At 47.3% G+C, this 7101-nt stretch overlaps 1 protein-coding gene across 2 annotated transcripts in view; it reads right to left on the reverse strand.

The window, feature by feature from the left end:
* The window catches only part of ZBTB14 (zinc finger and BTB domain containing 14), a 10275-nt gene extending 9949 nt beyond the window's left edge, over positions 1-326 (reverse strand). The window contains exon 1 of one of the 2 annotated variants that reach the window (XM_004389900.2): positions 93-326. The gene's annotated coding sequence lies outside the window, so the exon portion shown is untranslated. The remainder of the gene's footprint in view (positions 1-92) is intronic. The other variant, XM_023724881.1, reaches the window with a different exon arrangement.
* Between the last annotated feature and the right edge of the window lie 6775 nt (positions 327-7101).

Below are 7101 nucleotides of genomic sequence, written 5' to 3' on the forward strand. Positions count from 1 at the left end.
GCGCTTCCTCCGGGCCGCCCCGCCGCGCCAGCTGCGGCCGCCCCCGCTCGCAGGCGGCCCTCGGCCCCTTCCGCACCCCTGCCCGCGCTTACCTGCAGCCTGGCACAGCCACAGACCTCCCCGTGGGCTCCCCGCACTCACTAATACGCAGGCCGGGGGCAGGATGGACGCGGGGCGCGGGGTTACGGTGGGTGGCAGTGTGTTTTGGATTTTTTTTTTTTTTTTTTTTAGTTTGGGGAGGGGGCGGGGTGAGGGGAGTCGTGCACGTCCCTGATGGTAGCAGCCCTCCTCCTGCACGAGCACAGAATGTCTAGCCGGTCGTGAACACCCCCACCGGCACCCCCCCCTTCCCGTGCATGCGCGGTGTGGGCTGGGGGGAAGGCGCGCCGCCGGCTTGCGCAGGCACGGAACCCAATCGGGCCTCCAAGTAGGCGAGCAGGGGAAGGGTTAATCCGGGACTTTGCCGACGCTTTCGTTGGAGTCTGAGAGGCCGCCCCCGTAGAGCCCTGGCCTGCGCACGCGCGCGCACGCGCGCGGCTTGGAGCGCGCGGAGCCCGCGCGCGGGAGAAGTAGTAGGCGGGGTGGGGCGGGGCTTCAGGAGGAGCCGAGAGGATGCACGAGCGCTGTCGCGGGCACTCGCCCCCCTGCGAGCGCCCGGCTCCCGCTCCTGGCGCGGAAAGCTCGAGGTGCGGACTCGCGCACCCAGTCCAGGCCCGGCGCCGGGGACGCGGGGCCCGGCGCCCCCGTGCGTGTGCATGTCCGTGGGTGCCGCCTTCGTGCGCGCTGGGGCTCGGCACGGGCGCGCGCAGACCGGACATCGCGGCTGCGTGGCTCGGCCGCGGCTCGTGGGGCGGGCGCGCCCTGTACACGCTCCTTTCGTGCACACCGGCCGACTCCGGGACGCGCGCTCGCGGGCGCACGGTCTTGGCTGGTGTCGCTGCGGCAACATTATATCCGGGTAATGGTAGACGCTCAGTAAACATTTGCAGAATAATGAAAAGATGGTATTTCCCATTTGGAGTTCAAGGGGCGACGCAGCCCGCCCCCGCATTCCCCGCTTTTACCCGGACACGCAAGGAAATGTCACGGGGGCTGGTGACGGTGGCCCCTCTCTAGCAGTCTGAAGCCTGAATTCGATTTCATCTGAAGCTCCCTCGGAGAGCTCTGATAACCCAGCGCTGTGTCTGTATTCCTGCTCAGCAAAAGTAATGGCTCCATTGCTAGTGAAACAACGTCGCGTTGCCTGTGAAGAGGTGGCTGGGTCTGTGCACGGCATGGAGACCTGGGCAGTCCCTCCCGCTCCCGCGTTTTCGGCTCACCTAAATACAGGAAGCCTGTGAGCGATATCGCATCCCTTAAAGACGCTTAGGTGCGTTAACAGCGTTTAGCAAAACCCCACGCATAATATAACATCTAAAAGTTACAGCAGGGCCCTCTCCCCGGGATTGTGTGGAGATTAAATGAGATGATGCTTGTAAAGCAGTTAGGATGGTGCCATGTACATAATAAACATTTAGGCCATGACGTTATGATTGGCTGTATTAATTTTTTAAAAGAAATTCTGTACCGCCTCAGTTGATTTTGTAACATTGACATTCGTGTAATTTTTCAGAAGGTGCTTTTATACACATCTTTTTTTTTTTTAATTGTAAAATATCACACAAAAAATTGCTGTTTCAAGCACTCTCAGGTACAATTGAGTGACATGAATCACGTTCACCACGCTATGCAACTATCACCCCTATCCATTTCCAATTTTTTATTATCCCCAACAGAAACCCAGTACTCCTTAAGCAACAATTCCCTATTTCCCCTTTCCTCCATCCCCTGGAAACCACTGATAACACTTTTATACACATCTGTTATGATGTTCACCGAAGCACGGAGGCAAGTAGATCTAATGAATGAGCCCAGATAGAGTAGATTAGTTCTAGAGTCAGACATACCAGTTCAGATACTGGATAAACGTCTCTAAACTTCAGTGTCTTATTCTGTAAAACGGAGGTAAGGAAGGCATCTAATAAGGCAGTTATGAGGATTAAATGAAACAATACCCAGTGAATTGCTCAGCTCAAATATTAGCTTGATAGTGTTAAATGACTTGTTCACTCTGAGGTAATGAGTTTAAGTGGCAGGGACACTTTAAGAATATGTTTTCCTTCTGTTGTTCAGGTTGAATAATTTCTACTGATGCATCTTCAAGTGCTCTGACTTCTTTTGTCATCTCCATTCTGCTGTTTAGCCCATCCTGTGAGGTTTTTCTTTTCATCTCAGTATCATTTTTCCATTCAAACATTTCCATTTTATTTTTCTTTATAGCTTTTATTTCTTTGCTGAGACTTTTTACACTTCTGTGTGTTTAAAGAGTGTTTCTAATTGCTTGTTAGAGAATTTTAACAATACAGGTAATCCCTGGGTTACAAATACCAGACTTATGTACACCCTAACCCAGGTAAAGTCTATCAGGAAAAAACTGACTCGGTGTTGCGGCCCCTGGGCTCCCACGATGGTCCTCGCTCATTTCTTCCACGTGCGCAGGTGCCGCAGCGGGTCCTTGGACAGATGCTGGTGGTGGGCAGGTCCCTGTGATATGGTGCACCCAGCCGCGGGCCCCAGCAGAAAGTGGAAAGCACACATGCACCTGCCTCCCTTGGAGCTCGGAAAGGGCCAGCCCCACTGCTCCTGTGTCCCAAGCACTGCCAGTCCACTCTACATGATGGGCCTGTAGGTGGGGACAGCCAGCGACCAGGATGGGGGTGCCCACTCTACGTGTTCTCCCAGTACAACCGGTCAGTGTGCCACACTGGGCACACAGCTGGGCCTCACCCCACCCTGCCGGGCCCTCCATGCTGTGCAGCCCGGGACATTACAGCGCTTCTCTGGGCTTCTGTTTCTCCTACCAGACACGTGGTGGATTTCACTATTGCAGTGGTTCTTAACCTTTTGGGGCTTAGAAGTGTGTGTGTGTGGGGGTGGGGGGGTGGCAGTCTTAGATTCCTGACCTCCATATGGTTTCTGGGGGTCTGTGGAAAACTTTGGACTTGGGTTTCCCTAAGCATCCTCTTCCCAACCTTTAGGCCTCAGGTTCACTTTCACACATCCTGAGTGGCACTTTCTCCCTTGCACTCTGACGCAGAGGCCTTAGAGTTGGTGCATACGGTTGACAAGTCTGGTGAGGAGGTGATTGGACAATGATGTCTCTGGCCCCAGCACCATCCTACCCATGCCCCCAACCCTCCCTGCCACTGCTGAGGAGAGTTTGAAACTCAGCAGAAATGTGGCCCAGTGGTACAATGTAAATTTTTTAGTTCAGAGTCTACAATAAAGTATCTAAGTGGTCTCAAAGATTTTACAGAACAGAATCTTCTGAGTATTTTGGGTAACGTTTGCCCTGCAGATAGCTCTTCAACTGTGGCGAAGGTACATACAATGGCTCATAATAACAAATGGGTGCTACTTTCCAACATGCATCAAAACATTGTTATTATTGTTACTGTATGTCTTAGTTATCTGGTGCTATGCCAGAAATATCACAAGTGGATGGCTTTAACAAAGCAAAATTTATTCTCTCACAGTCTAGGAGGCTAGAAGTCTGAATTCAGGGTGCCAGCTCCCAGAGAATGCTTTCTGTCTGTGTCCGTTCTGGAGGAAGGTCCTTGTCATCAATCTTCCCCTGGTCTAGGAGCTTCTCAGCTCAGGGAACCCAGGTCCAAAGGACACAGTCCCCTCCCGATTCTTCATTCTTGGTGGCATGAGGTCCCCATGTCTCTCTGCTCACATCTCTCTTTTATACCTCTAAAGAGATTGACTCAAGAGACAACCTAATCTTGTAGATTGAGTCCTGCGTCATTAACTTCATAGAGGTAGGATTTACAACACGTAGGAAAATCACATCAGGTAACAAAATGGTGGGCAATCACACAATACTAGGAATCATGGCCTAGCCAAGTTGACACAATTCAATCTGTAACACTGTATTATTATGTTAAAGATGTTTTAGTGTATCTGGAAGTGTTTCTTTAATTTTTTATGCACAGAAAGGTACACTATATACTATATACTAAGACAAACATTTGACTAACTGATGTTGGATGTGAACCGTAACTAACCATTGTGACTTACGTACAAATTCAACTTAAAGACAGACTTAGGGGGACTTCCAGCCAACATGGCGCTATAGATAGAAGCACCATGCCGTCCCTCCACAGCAAAGACCCAAAAAACTAAGTCAAACAGAGACAAAAGTCCATCCTGAAACCCTAAGCATCAAATGAAGAGATAAAGAACTCAGCCAAGCACCAAATGGAAAAAGAAACTTACAGAGAACAGAGAGTGAGGAGAGATATGTGCAGAGGTCCCCTATCAGCTAACACAGCACAAATTCACCATCTTGGACTCCTATTGGAGATAAGTGAACAGGGCGTACAGGAAAGCAGTTTCACAGAGCTTCCAGCGGAAGACAGAACAACCGGTAACCAGCTATATATGCTTTCCCAACCCCCACCCTTCTTCACCCCCACTCAGCCTCCTCTGATTCCTGCGGCCACAGTCTCTTGGCTGGGAGGCACCAACTTCAGGCCTGCACCACTTGGATTCCACCGGCCCACAGTGCCATATGCTTGTTGCTGGTGTTTCTTTTTCTGCTTCTTTTGATTTCTTCCGTACCTCTCACCACCTCCCCCTCCTCTCTCTCAAATACCTGGCTCTGTCTGCCATCTTTGCTTCTTCCTGAAAGTCTGTGAAATGCTGCTCAACTGTAGAACTGCTTCCTAGCCCACGCCACCAGTTTGGTGGGATCCCCAGGGTTTTTTTGTTTGTTTTGAATTGTCCTGTTTTGACCTCTTAGTTTGTTTGTTTTCTTTTTCTTTTCTCAGCTTGGGGGCCCTTTCTAGCCAGACTGTACTGCTGCATGGCTTGGGAGCTATGTCCTCAGTCAGCGCACTGTGCAGTGGGATCCCTGGGGGCATTTCTTTTTCTTTTTTTTTTGTGTGTGGCATTCATTTTTGTTTTGTTTGTTTTATTTTCTCTCTTTTTCCCTTTTTGTCTTTCCTCATTTCTCAGTTTCTTGTCTCTCTATACTTACCTTCTCTTCCTGTCTCCTGAATACCTGGTGCTGGGTGACACCTCTACCCCTTCTAGCCAGGCTGTAATTTGCGACCTGAGAGCCACTTCTCCAGTCTTCGCAGCTGCACTGGTGGGATCCCTGGGGGCTCTGCTTTTATTTTCTTTCTAATTTTTATTTATTTATTTTTTCTTTTACCCTTTTTCTTTTTCCTTTTTGTTTTTCTCCATTTCTCAGTCTCTTATCTCTCCACTCTAATGGCAAGCTCCCTTAGCACTTTTTTTTGTTTGTTTGTTTTTGCCTCCTGTTGCTTTTTCCTCTCTCTCCACACATCACAATCTTCCCCCTCCTTCCTGCCTACCTGCACCGTGTGCTGAACATCACATCCACGAGCAGCACAGGCACAGCCTAACAGAACCTGCCCTGCATTGATTACCGGCCCGCCCTGTCAGCCCTAGTATGTGCCACAAACAACCCATCACAGCAACTCCTCTTCAGCTGGACCTGCCCTGCTGCACCATAGCTGAGCGACTGACCCTGCCCATTGGACAAGGAGGAGAAAAGTGTCGTGCCCACAGACGAGCAAACAACAAAGAAAGCACAGCCCACCTGCTCAGACATAACCAAATAAAACAGAAAAGCAGGACAAAACAAACAAATCTACAATCAATAAATGAAGAAAATAGCTACTGAATGTCCCAAAGACAGCAGACAATATCAAAACATATATAAAAACAGGACAGGATGGTTCTGGTAGGCACCCAAAATAAAACACCAGATGACTTTCCAGTAGAAGAAAAGGCACTAGAACTACCTGATAGGGAATTCAAATGTCTAATATTCAGAGCTATCTAAGAGTTGAAGCAAAAATCAGACAAAAATGAGGAAAAAATAGACAAATTAATGGAAAAGACAGACAAATTCATGGGAAATACAGACCCAAAAATGGAAGAATTCAGGAAAATAACACAGGAACAAAATGCTAAAAAATTCAAAACTAGAAATCATACAAAAACAACAATTAGAAATCCAAAAGATAAACAAGATTTCAGAAATGGACAGTGTCACAGAAGGTCTGAGGAGCAGGTTTGAAACGATGGAAGACAGGATCAGCGAAATTGAAGGCAAACACTTGGATACAACTCTGTTTGAGGAAAAATCAGAAAAAAGAACAAAGAAAAATGAAGAAACCTGGAGAACTATGTGGGATACAATCAAAAGCAAAAATCTGTGAGCGATTGGATTTCCAGAACAGGGGAAGAAAACAGAAAACACAGAGAGGTTTGCTGAAGAACTGCTGACAGAAAACTTCCCTAATATCATGAAAGATGAAAAGCTGACCATCCAAAAATCTCAATGAACCCATATAAGATAGACCCCAAAAGAAAATCACCAAGGCATATCATAATTGCACTTGCTAAAACCAAAGACAGAGAAAGAATCCTGAGAGCAGCTAGAGAAAAACAAAAAGTCACATACAAAGGAGAGACAATAAGACTATGCTTGGATTATTGAGCAGAAACCATGCAGGCAAGAAGTCAATGGGATGACATATATAAAACCTTGAAAGAAAAAATTGCCAGCCAAGAATAATATATCCTGCAAAACTCTAGTTCAAATATGATAGTAAAATTAGGACATTTCCAGGTAAACAGAAATTAAGGGACTATGTAAAAACCAAACCAAACTTACAAGAATTATTAAAGGGAGTCCTTCGATCTGAGAACAAACAACATCAGACCACAGGCTGAATCTAGGCACAGGATCATACCAGCCAGATACCAACCTAGGAAATGAACTCTCAAGGACTATGCAAAACCAAAAGAATTACAAAAGGGAACCAGAGAGGTTAAATTGTAAATGATAACAATGTCAGAACAATAAAAGAGGGAATAAACAGTGTAGGTATAGAACCTTTTAATGGAGAGGAAAGCAAGGCGATACCAAGTAATAATAGACTGGTTCAAACCTAGGAAGATAAGGGTAAATTTCAAGGTAACCACAAAGACAGTTAACAAACCTACTCATCAAAATAAAGA

This window comes from Trichechus manatus, unplaced genomic scaffold, assembly GCF_000243295.1.
Source record: "Trichechus manatus latirostris isolate Lorelei unplaced genomic scaffold, TriManLat1.0 scaffold00266, whole genome shotgun sequence".
NCBI classification, from domain to species: Eukaryota; Metazoa; Chordata; class Mammalia; order Sirenia; family Trichechidae; genus Trichechus; species Trichechus manatus.